General features: G+C 37.0%; 2 long non-coding RNA genes across 2 annotated transcripts in view; one reads left to right on the top strand and one right to left on the bottom strand.

The window, feature by feature from the left end:
* Positions 1-1118: 1118 nt before the first annotated feature.
* Positions 1119-13357, top strand: part of LOC128282258 (uncharacterized) — a 38912-nt gene continuing 26673 nt past the window's right edge. The window contains exons 1-2 of the long non-coding RNA XR_008272478.1: positions 1119-1327; positions 2243-2284. This is a non-coding gene — a long non-coding RNA (uncharacterized LOC128282258). The remainder of the gene's footprint in view (positions 1328-2242; positions 2285-13357) is intronic.
* LOC128282260 (uncharacterized) lies at positions 11791-13307 on the bottom strand. The gene is made up of 3 exons (XR_008272480.1): positions 13226-13307; positions 12664-12745; positions 11791-11979 (listed from the first exon to the last, which is right to left on the bottom strand). It is a non-coding gene; the product is annotated as an uncharacterized LOC128282260 (long non-coding RNA).

A 13357-nucleotide genomic window follows, 5' to 3' on the forward strand; every position in this document is an offset into this window, starting at 1 on the left:
TAAAATATTTGCTAATAATTATTGGAACTGTAAACTCATGTGCATAAAAATTCTAAATATAGATTAATTTAATAGTTACGATAAGCACACGTAGTACTCGTGGACGAAGTACTAGAGGCCCAGGTAGAGGTTGTAGAAGGATTTTAGCTAAGTCCTTCGCATCTGATACGATCCCTAACCTGGACAATAGCGAGACGCCGGTGTCACCTGTTACTGAAGCTGGTGCAGAGTCCAGGGTCGTGCAGCTGGGGACGACGTATTGTCCCAGGCCATGCTGCGAATTCTGGATAGGGTCGCTAGGGCTAATGTTGGATCTAGAGGCCATGGGTCTGTTACGGAACAACTCTAGTCCAATGGGAATGAAGTATTTAAGGGCATCGCTGGAGTGGCTCCTAATGTGGCTAAGTACTGGATGGAGGCCACTGAGCATATTATGGATGATCTGGATTTTACTGCCGAGCAGAAGATCAACGAGGCTATTTCGTTGCTTCACGATGAAGCATATTAGTGGTGGCTGACGGTTAGGGATGGCACTCAGCCTGACAGTTTGACATGGGATTTGTTTAAGACAGCTTTCCAGTGTAAGTATGTGGGGGCCAGCTATATCGACGCTAGGAGGCGTGAGTTTCTGAATCTTACTCAGGGAGATCGTTCAGTGGCCGAGTATGAGGTCGACTTTCTTAGGCTGAGCCGTTATGCGCGATCTAACGCCCCAATTTTCGGGAATCCTGTGAATGTTGGCATAGGTTTAATTATGTTAGTGGGCCTCTAGAAAGCCCAAACTTAATATAGAACCCTACAATTTTAGTTAATTTTTGTTCCATAAGAAAAAGGGGGTGAAATTATGAAATAGAACCTATGTGAAAATGTTTGAAAATGCTATAGGCTAAATTGAAGTGGCCAAATAAATAGGAGTGCAAAATAGGAGGATTTGCATGACAAACCTCCCATTTTACATGAAGTGGCCAGCCATCATGTTGTTGTAGACAAAATGTGCACTTGATATCCATAATTTATGGTACAAATTGATACAAATTGATAATAGGTTAGGTAAATGTTCCATGATAATAGGTTAGGTAAATGTTCCATGATAATGGGTTAGGTAAATGTTTCATGATAATGGGTTAGGTAAATGTTTCATGATAAGAATTTCATGTCTTTTGTATTAAAGAATTAAATGGATGAAATATGAAGTTTTATTAAAAGAAAAAGGGGTGAAAAGAACAAAGTTTTGTCCATCTTTGTTCATCATAACTGAAAGTTAGAGAAGAGAAAGGAGAGGAGAAAGCTCTTGAGTTTTCGGTCATTAGGGGGAGGAAAATTGAAGGTAAGTTCTTGGTACCTTGCTTCTATTTTGAGGTTCATGAGTTCTTCTTGATTCTACCTTAACTCTTGAAGTATATTTTGATTTTTAGTTGTGTTGTGAGCATTTAGTCATGAATTAAAATGAAGGAAATGGTTGTTGTTTCATTTCTTTTGATGAAAAATGGAAGATAGGTGAAGTTGAGCCAAACAAATGAGCATGCATGTGCCTTAGATGTTAAAGGGAAAAATCAGCTAACATGTTGTGCTTTAAAATGATGAAATGGAGATTATACTTAAGTAAAATCATAGATATGTGATGATTGATTGGTGATATACATGTTTAAATAACATGCATGCAAGGTATGTGTGAAAGAGTGATTTGGTAATAAATCTGCTTGGGACAGCAGCAGTAACGTGACTTTGGAAAATCACCATAAATTGTGGGAGAAGAATTAGAAGCTGAACAAATAATGTAATTAAATCTTAATGAGTCTAGTTTCAAATGAAATAAACGAGAATATATTTTGAATTCTGTACAATGAGAAATTTGATTCGTAATGAAGGGTGGTCAGATTAGTCAAACAGTGAAACATGGGAAACTTTAAGAAAAATCTGGTATTGATTGGCCATACCAAAAATTATGAAAATTTTATGGATAGAAGATATATGAGTTTATTTTCAGGGAAAATTAACGAAACTTGATTTGGAGTTTTGTAGCTCCAGTTATAAATGATTTAGTGACTGTTGTTCAGGAAGACAACTTGCAGTGAAATTATGATTATGTGGTAAACATTGACAAAAATTTGTTAATGAGTTGCTTATTGATTTCTTATAAGCTTACTATGATCTGTAGGTGTGGTTGGCTGAATATTGTAAGGGGTTAATACGTAGTTTGTATTTGAATAGTTAGATTAACGTGTTAGTAATCCAATTGTAGGCGGTTCGTGTGTGGATCTCGTCAGCATGTCGTCGCAAACAGGTGTGTAACTAACACCCTCTTTCTTAGTCTGGATCGGCAAAAGTCGAAAAGCTGAAATGTCGAAAATCAGTATTTTGTAGATTTACGAGTGTGCGAATGCTCGTGAGGTAAATCGATTAATGTTTTTGGTAAGCTGCAAAGTTTGGACTGCAAAGTGTATGATTTCTGTGCCCTTGATATTTATGGGCTTAATGGGCCAAAATTGGAATGATGGGCCAACGGGCCCAATTTGGTAAGAACCCTCGGTACGTGATTCTGTTAGTACGTGAAAAGTAGGAATATGCATGAAAAACCCTAAAATAGATAAATTACTGAAATACCTTTAAAAGTGGAAAATTTACAATTTTACCCCTAGTAGATAAATTACCAAATACCCCTAGGATTAAATTGACCTAAATGCATGTTTGATCGTTGTTATTTATTGCATGCCATGTTGTTATTATCGATGCATGGGATTGGGATATTGACGGAGGAAGTACTTGAAAGTGGCTTGTCCACGTCTTGGAGGCTTTGCCTCAATTTACTCTTAAGCGAGCAAAGAAGGTCAAGCAATCGTGGGTGTTAAATGGGTGGGTTGAGCTATTCCCACATGGATTGTATGGTGGTACGGTGGAGTGTAGTGGTTGGTGGGTTGAGTAGTCTCCCAAATGGGCTTGCATATGTTTACCGATGTTGCATGTATTTTGAAATGGGCCTATGGGCCATACTGTTATCTGAATAAGGGCTAAGGCCCGCTTTATTGTAATCAAAAGGGCTCGCCCAAGACCACTGCATACTGAATGGGCTTAGGCCCAATAGGCTTGAGCTGACTTGGGCTTTGAATGGATTTTCCTTACACATGAGTATCCCCAAACTCACCCATTTTATTTTCATCCACGCAGAAATCCCCAACCATAGTGGGCTTGGAGTCGTGAGGGAATTCGAGTGGCCACCCGCTCGAAAGTTTGATTTTCTTCCGTGAACTGGACATCCTTTTATTTACGTTTGAAGTTTTGGGTTTTAAATGTAATAAGGCCATTTAATTATTTTGATGGTTTTAATATGTATTACTAAGATAGGTATTACTTACTTTAACTGTTGAAATTGGATAGCTTTAGGTAGCGTTTTCAAAAACAACAATTGATTTCAAAATAACACGACAACAAGCAAAGCTTCCAAGAATGAAAGTATTTTCCAAAATTAATCACTTTTCCTAAAAATGACTTAATCAAATCGGTTTCCTAGAAATATCCATGACGTTAAGGTGTGGCAATGGCGGTATGCATGTCAGGATTGGATCCGATGGGAGCTTGGTACTTAGCGATCGATGGACTCACCACCTCTTTTTCGGTTTCCTACCTGGTGCACAGCTTCCATTCACTTTAACCCTTAATGAATTAATCTTTTGAACATCAAGTACGATTTTCTGGACTTAGAGTGGAAAATTTTTTTAACGTTTTTGATGTGGCATGCCGGATCCAGCCATAACTTCTGGGCTGGGTTTGGGGTGCTACACGCGATGTATGGTAGTGACGGAGTATAAGCCTTGTGTTTGATTTGAGGATGGTCTTCATGATAGTCTACGAGTTCTGATAGCTCCTCAGAAAGAGTGGGATTTCTCAATTTTGGTCGAGAAAGCCAAGATAGCCGAAGTGGTGAAGCGCTCTGAGCGCCAAAACCGTGAGAAAGGGAAAGTTAAGAGGGATTCTGAGTCTACTAGGTCTGGGATGAGGCCTAAGAAAAGGTCAGGGCTGACAGGTCCGTTAGAGTTGGGCCTACTGTTGCACCTACTAGGGTGGCGATCTGTCAGCAATGTAATAGACACCATCCAGGCGAGTGTTAGATATCTTCTGGCGCTTATTTGAGGTGTGGATCAATTGAACATCGAGTTAAAGATTGTCCACTGAGGGGTAATCAGGTGCAAGCTTTGGTTGTTGAGACTGCACAGCTGTCGAGAAGAGTACAGCAACCACCTAAGGGCCGAGGACAGGCTAGGGGTGGTAATGGTATGGGCCGAGGACAGAGAGAACTAAGATGAAGTGCTAGGCCGACTGAGACGAGGCAGCCTGCGTTTGTATATGTTGCACGTCATCGTAAGGATGGAGATACTCCGGATGTTATCACGGGTACATTTTTTATTCTTAACGTACCTTATGTTACACTGATAGACGTAGGCTCTACACATTCTTATGTTGCATGTTCTGTGTCTGAGACTTGGGGATTTAGCATGAGAGTACTTCTAGTGAGATTTCTACGGTGAGTCCATTGGGGTAGACCATTAGGGTTAGTATATTGTTCAGGGACGTTCTGTTGGAAGTCCAATTTTGGCTGATCTAGTGGAACTTCTGTTTAGGGAGTTTGACTTAATTCTTGGTATGAACTGGTTAGTGAAGCATCGTTTAAGTCTGGATTATGCTGAAAAGAAGGTTGTTCTGAAGACCGAAGAGGATAATGATGTAGTCGTGATTGGAGAAAGATGAAATTATCTGAGTAATGTGATATCTGCGTTGGTAGCAGAGAAGTTGGTGAGGAAAGGATGTGAGGCGTTTTTGGCCTATATCAGTGCTTCTGATTCTGTGGACTCTTCGGTTAAGGTCATCCGTACTGTAAAAGATTTTCTAGAAGTTTTTCTAGAGGAACTACCAGGATTGCCTCTGAGCCGTGAGGTAGAATTTGGGATTGAGTTGATTCCTGGTACAGTTCCGGTGTCTATCGCCCCTTACCAAATGGCACCAAAAGAGCTGAAGGAACTTAAGGCTCAAATTCAGTCACTGTTGTGGATTTATTCGTCCCAGTGTGTCTCTGTGGGGAGCACATGTTCTGTTTGTAAAAAAAAAAAGACGGTACAATGAGTATGTGTATCAACTACTTTCAATTAAACAAGTTAACGATTAAGAATAAGTACCCACTTCCGAGGATAGATGAATTATTCGATCAGTTTCAAGGGGCTTCAGTGTTTTCTAAAATCGATTTACGGTCAAGTTATCATCAGTTGAGGGTAAAGGAGGCTGATGTGCATAAGACGGCATTTAGGACTTATTATGGACATTATAAGTTCCTAGTTATGCCCATTGGGTTGACTAATGCGCCAGCGGCATTTATGGACTTGATGAACTGTGTGTTTCATCCCTACTTGGATTGATGACATTTTGGTATATTTTAAGTCAGAGGACAAGCACGACGAGCATCTAAGAATGGTTCTGCAGATTCTCCGTGAGAAACAGTTGTATGCGAAGTTCAGCAAGTGTGAGTTCTGGCTTTGAGAAGTGACATTTCTGGGTCATGTAGTTTCTGCTAAGGGGATTTGAGTGGATCCTCGTAAGATTGAGGTTGTGCTGGATTGGAAATAGCTGAAGAGTGTGTCAGAAATCCACAGTTTTCTGGGATTGACAGGGTATTACCGATGTTTTGTGGAGGGGTTTTCGTTGATTGCAGCACCGTTCACTAAGTTATTGTGTAAAGGAGTTCTTTTTATTTGGATTGACGCACAGCAGGAGAGCTTCGAAAAGCTCAAGACAGTTTTGACTCAGGCTCCAGTTCTGACACAGCTTGAGCCTGGTAAGGACTTCATAGTTTACAATGATGTGTCGCATGTGGGTTTGGGTTGCATCTTGATGCAAGATGGTAAGGTAGTTGCCTATGTGTCTCAACAACTTAAGACTCACAAGGCTAATTATCTGACGCATGACTTGAAGTTGGCTGCAGTGGTCTTTGCATTGAAGATTTGGAGGCACTATCTGTACGGTGAGAAGTGTACCATCTACACTAATCACAAGAGCATTAAATATCTCCTCACTCAGATAGAGTTAAATCTTAGGCAGCATCGATGGGTGGAGCTACCTAAGGATTATGACTACAGCATTGAGTATCATACTGATAAGGCCAATGTGGTGGCCGATGCGTTAAGCTGTAGGGTTATGACTGATTTGATAATGTTGTTTGCTCAACTGAGTCTTTATGACTATGGGAGTCTTCTGACAGAGCTGCAAGTGAAGCCGACTTGGATTGAGCAGATTAGAGCTAAGCAGTTAGAAGATGAGTCTCTTCAGTTACGTTTTCGTCAAGTTGAGACTGGGACTACTACAGACTTTAGGATTAATAGTGATGGGGTACTGTGTTTATGGGGTAGGATCTGTGTACCTAATGATAAGGATTTATGACTGTCGATTCTGAGAGAAGGGCATACTAGTCCTTACGCTATGTATCCTAGTGGAAACAAGAAGTATCAAGACCTCCGAGAGTTGTACTAGTGGCCAGGATTGAAACGTGAGGTTACCGACTTCATTGCTAACTGTTTGACTTGTCAGCAGGTTAAGGCTGAGCATCAGTTACCTTCAGGTTTGCTGCAACTGGTTAAGATACCGATGTGAAAATGGGAACGAGTAACGATGGACTTCATTAGTGGGTTACCCCTCACACCCACTAAGAAGGATTTTGTTTGGGTCATCGTGGACCGATTGACCAAGACCGCACACTTCATCCCTATTAGGACAGACTTCTCTCTACAGAAGTTGGCAAAGTTTTACATTTCTGAGATAGTAAGGCTGCATAGGGTACCTGTCTCGATCATTTCTGATAGGAATCCTCGTTTTATGTCTCGGTTCTGGGGGAAAACTTCATGAGGCTTTGGGTTCCCGTCTTGACTTCAATACTACTTTTCATCCTTAGACAGATGGACAGTCAAAGAGGGTGATTCAGATATTGGAGGACATGTTAAGGGGTTGCGTAATAGATTTCTGAGACAGTTGGGAGGAGTACTTGCCTTTAGCCGAGTTCGCTTACAACAACAGTTATCAATATAGTGTACAGATGGCACCATATGAGGCACTTTATAGTCGTCGGTGTCGCACTCCTTTATGCTGGACTGAGTTGCGTGAGCGGCGTGTTCTAGGTCCGGAGTTGGTTTCAGAGACTGAGGATAAGGTTCGTTTGATTCGAGATCGTGTAGAAGCGGCATCTGATAGACAGAAGTTCTATGCGGATTTAAAGAGAAAGGACATCAAGTATTCCGTGAGAGACATGCACTACAAGAAAATAGACTTTTAGCGGCGTTTTTTTTTGGCCTTTAGCGGCGCTTTCACAAGCGCCGCAAAAAACGCCTCTATAGCTGACGCCGTTAAGGTTTGCGGCGTTTATTTAAAAAATCGCCACTAAAAGTCATGACCTTTAGCGGCGCTTTTCCCACAAACGCCGCTAAAAATCATGACCTTTAGCGGCGCTTTTCCAACAAACGCCGCTAAAAGTCATTAAATTTAAAAAAATTATTATAAAATATTATGAAGGTCATGAAAATTAAATTTATTATCAAAATATTGAGAAGAATAATATCCATGATATAAATATTCTATTAAAATTCATTATCAAATTAAATTTTCTATTAAAATAAAAATAAAAATTTAGAATCAAAACTAAAATAAATAATAAAAATTAGATTAAAATATAAAGATATCAATGAAATAAGGACTTAAATCATAACCATGTAAAATATAAGATATTATCATCAAGATTTACATCCTCATCTTGCTCAAATTTTGGTGGCTTGTACCCTTTCTTGAACCATTCATCTTGTAGAATTTTAGGAATAGTTAAACGCCAAAAGAACATGCGTAATTTCAACCAAAATGCACGCGCTAAAAGCTTATATTGTGATCAAAGATTGCATGTAATCATAAATTTTTGAAACTTACGGTAAGAGGGTTTGGATCAAGAATACGCTAATCAAATTCTCGCACCGGATGAAAACATTGATGTACAAATGAAAGAAGCCTCCCAGATCTGAAATTTATCAAGGTACAAACAATTTTAATGAAGTTCTCATCTAAAAAGACTGCCAAATCTGGAGGGTACCTACTTTCTTATACAAGCCTATAAGGCTTGGCTCATCAAAAGGCAAATAACCACCATGAGAACAAAGAGAATAACTCCATAAGACCAAATATCGATGATGTACCATCATAACCTTTATCTTTGAGCACCGAAAATAAAAATATCGATACCAAAAAGAAAAGGCAAAAAAAAAAAGAAAAGTTGCAAAGAATACAACCTAATTATTTTCGAGTTCATGAGTGAAAACCTCCAGAGCAACATAATTTGGAGTCCAAAGCAAGTGTAAAAATGAAAAAGAAATGCAAATCAAGCTCGCTCATCAGAAACTTAACAAAGAGACTTTGAAGAGAAAACAAAAGTGAAAATCATGTGATTAGCAATCAAACATTGTTACATCAAGAATCAATCATTATTGACGGGTTGGCTTAGGAAATCATGTGATTAGAGAGTATAACGGCATAAAAAGCAGAAGGATAAGAAAAACTATGGAATATATTTGTCTCATATAGCATGATATAAGGCATAACATCTGTTAAAATAAAGTTGACACCTAAATGAAAGCAATAGCAAGAACAATGGTGAAAAAACCCAGAGAGAGGGGTTGTTTTCATGCTAAAATTAGAGGTTATCTAAAAGGCATAGAAAAACAAATGTAAAATTTCTTTGTATTAAGTTACTTGGTCCCATATTCCAATAAATACATCCATCCATGACAAAGAAACAAGAAACCGACCAGAAAGGAAGCATTGCTCATCTGCATTAATTAAAGATAGAATCATAAAATTAGCTTAATTCTCTTTGGGCAAAATTGCCAAAGATCACATGTAATTCTGTTTTAAGTAAATTTGAAGCCTTAAGGGCTGGTACAAGTTACTAATATCATATGTAATTCCAGTTCATGGTCATTATAATGGTATTGTACAAGTAAAAATAACTTTGCTCATGTAATGATGAAAATGCCCCATCCAAGTTCAATTAGTTGTCGACAAACTCAAAAGAGCTCATATGACTATTACAATACAGATATACAGAGAAAGAGCAAGTTCTACCTTCTAAAACAGGACTAGCCTATTAAGTTATAGGTCATTCTTTAGCTAAAAAAATTCAATCATCATTATTTAGTTAGTTGACAAAAGGCTGCAACTTACATGCTGCAATTGATTCTAAAAGCCATGTGTGACCAATGACTTGTCCACCTAATTTTGTGGCTATATCCTGTGCTTCACTAACCCTCCGCCAAATAATCAAAGAGCTTTGGTGCCTGCAAGAGAAAGAAGTTAATTATTTGCAAAAGTAACATTACCAACTTGAAAACTAGAGCACACTTGAGCTCAAAAGAGTAAGACTCACATTATCCAATACCACGAGTCTGCCAGTTTTAGGACCATCACAACACCCATGGTTGTCAAGACTAATTTCATCAATCATGAAACTTTTAACACCAAAAAGAATCAATTAATGAGAAATTTCAGTACTTGCAAAAATATCATCAAGATAATGAGTTTACTTTTCAGCACAATAAAACACATACGCAAGTCAAAGATATAATTATTAAAAAGATAACTACTCAACAGAAAAATGAGTTTCATCTAATCTAACCTTTTCCTCGGAGACAAAGCAGATCCACGAAAAATAGACAATCTTTTTTTTAATTTAAGTTTAATTAAATATTAAAATTCTTAACAATTTAAATAGTAACTCCTACTTTTAGAAACCATTGAAGTTTAATATTTGGAACTTGTATTAATAGCAATAATGCTTCTAGAAAAGCACAGCAGAAATAGCATCTACCTCTCATGAGTTTCATCAATACACTAAAATGGGAGCTATTTAAATCTAATTGCCAAAGGACAATTTTTTAACTTATGAATCTACCAAGTTGGGGGGTTTGCCTTTACAAACAAAGGCTGAACTTTGGGGAACTTTATCATGTGTGATGTTCATCTGCAAAATCAAAGTTAACCATAACCTGGTAGACACAAGATTTTTTTCCAACCTCGACATCGCAATATAGCTCAGTGTATCGAGAATAAAAAGCTTTGAAGAAAAGGGGCCCTTCAGTTTGAGGAAGGGGTAAAGAAGCTATGTTGCAGCGGCCATGCTTGAATGCATAGCAAATGGAATCATCTATTTGATGTGATTCCGACTTAACTACCAGTGTAGGGAACCAGCCACACTTTTCATCATCATGAAAAGTTCCATCAACATCCCCCTTCGAGTCTATAACTTCAAAACTTATATTTTCCAGTTTAGAACCAGCAAGGCAGTGCTCAGGTATCTGAGAAAACATTATAGTAAACAGAAAAGTTTATGGAAATATTAGCAATGATGAAAATGAAACAAGAGTGAATAATTACTGACACTTGATGATATTCGTAGCTCCCTTTTCTCGGTTTGAAATGCTTGCTTGAAAGTTACTTTATCACCATGTAAAATAGATAGAGACACTGCAGGAGCAAGGCATGCAGGAAAAAAAATCAGCTAAAAGTATAGTTACAACTGATCTGGAAAAATTAATAGAATTTGAAACTAACAACATATGATTTATATTGAAAGGAAATTCACTGTCTTTTCAATGGGACAACTTTGCCAAGAAACACCAACTATCTAAAGAAGGAAGGTACATACCTTGTTTTCCATAACCTGCAGTGACTTTCAGTAGGCCTCCAAGGTCAATGCGTCCAAGGTTATCCACCTAAGAACACCATCATGCTTTTATCTCAAAAAGTGTAATTTTGACTATAAGTTTTAGCATCAAATTCATGAAAAATATTGAACATGCAGTATAAATTAGTACGACACTTTTATTCCCCCTTTGGGCCGAACTTGCTGTTTCAATGATGGATTTCAATGCTGAAACCGCATGGGATTTAACCATAACCTGGGTGTTGAATTCACATCCTAATACCCAGATCAATGATTTGATAATCTGATCATTTTGTTTGGGTAACAACTTTGCTTCAGCCGATGGAATTCGAATTAAGAAAAGGGCACTTAGGGCTTCCTCTAGGCCACTAACACAGTCTTCCTTGAAACAATTTACAATAAACGACAGCATAGCTGTAACGCCCCCTTTACCTGAGACCGTCGCCGGAGTCGAGCACGAGGCATTACTAAACTTATTTGAGCACTTAAACAAATTCAAACAATTTATATCACACTTTCCAGACAAGCTGTCCAACTGCATTACAGATGAAAAAAAAATCATATCTCAAGTTACAAAACTCAAAATCCAAATCCGTAAATTTTCCCCAAATCTAGGCTCATATATCTACTTACTAATTTTTTTCTAGAATTTTTGGTTGGGCCAATTAGTACATTTTATTAGTTGAAGTCTCCCCTGTTTCAGGGTTCAGCTACTCTGACCCCTGTTCACTACGAACCAAATTTCTCCATGTACAGAATTCAAATAACCAAGCCGTTTATTTCTCTTAAAAATAGACTCAATAAGGAATCCATACATATATCGTATGACTCCTAATTAATGTTTTACAATTTTTAATGATTTTTACAAATCAGAACAAGGGAGTTCAAAATCACTCTGACCTTGTCTCACAGAAATTCAAATATCTCCTGATATGAAAGCCTTTTGCTTACACAGTTTCTTCTATGTGAAACTAGATTCAATAAGATTTAATTTCATATTTTATTCAACCTCTAATTAGATTTTCATGATTTATGGTAAATTTTCAAACTCAAACTACTGCTACTAACCAAAAACTGTTTTAGTACAAAATGTTGTTAACTAGTTTATAACATCTTTACTTCATTTCATTTAAACTCTATACATGCCATATAAATCTTCAAACATAAAACAAAAGCTACCGAATTGATCTGGATAGTGTGCTTTGTTGTGTTGATCCGATCTACCCACTTCACTTCAAGTCAATCTACATAAAATATTAAACACACACAAGTAAGCTTATTGAAGCTTAGTAAGTTCATAGGTTAAAAGTAATGCTTACCAAACATAATATTTCCAAACAATACCAAAACATTTACTAAAGTTTCTGCGATTCACAACCATTGTTATAATAATTCACATAGTTGAGCTCAACAAGAATAACTACTCAATCTCTTTCATTTGGATCACTTCTCTTTATTTCTTATAATCAAATTAGGAAACGGCTTACGAAATTGAGTACGTCGTTGCTCAATGCCACGATTCACAACTCAGTATGGTTTTCCTCATTGAAATACCATACCTACATTTTTCAACTCGGTATGGGAAATGCCATACCTACATTTTTTAACTCAAGATGGATTTGATAATACCATACCTACATTTCACACTCAAGATGGATAATACCATACCTACATTTCACAACTCAGTATGGATGATACAATACCTACATTTCACACTTTTCCATGGAACAACCATGGTCTTATCCGTCAATTCATCACACGTCACGATACTGAACGTACTCAATCCTGCGTTTTCCTAATTTGCATTTCCACATTTATTCTTTCATTAACAAAATCTACACAATCCCACAACAAATTCGTATATAATAACACATTATAAACTTCAATCATTCACAAATAAACATCTAATTCCAACCATATGAACTTACCCGGCTAATTTGTAGAAGATATTGAAATTTAGGGACTATTCCGCAACTTTTTCTTTTCCTCGTTCTTCTTTGGATTCTTGATCTATAATATAAAATATTTCTACTCATTAGCATTTATTTGATTTCTATTTCACTTCACAATTTATGCTGTTCAAATTTCGAAATTGCACTCTTACCCCAAAATTTACAGTTTTCACAATTTAGTCTCTGCTTAATTCACCCATCAATTGAACTAATTTTTCTCAATTAACACTTTATTTTATCATTATAAACTATTTCAAAACCTTTTATATTCTGAATTTCAACAGCAACCTTCAATTCACAACTTTTTCACAATTAGATCCTAAATATCATTTCCTATCAAAATCACTTAATAAAACCACCTTAATATGAAATTAGAACTTAAATTTCATAATAATTCATCATAAAATTCCCTTATCCATCTAGGGTAACTTCCAATTTCACCCATAAAATCAAAAACTAATGAATTCTACAAGTGGACCTAATTGTAAAAGTCATAAAAACATAAAAATTATCAAGAAAAAGCAAGAATTAAACTCACATGATGTAAAAATATGAAAAACCAGCTTTCTCCAGACCTTCTATGGCGTTTTGGCTGAGAAAATATGAAGAAATGTCTAGATTTTTCAATTACATCATTATTTAACTATTAACTTTTATCTATTTCCAATTT

Source organism: Gossypium arboreum, chromosome 10, assembly GCF_025698485.1.
Source record: "Gossypium arboreum isolate Shixiya-1 chromosome 10, ASM2569848v2, whole genome shotgun sequence".
NCBI classification, from domain to species: domain Eukaryota; kingdom Viridiplantae; phylum Streptophyta; class Magnoliopsida; order Malvales; family Malvaceae; genus Gossypium; species Gossypium arboreum.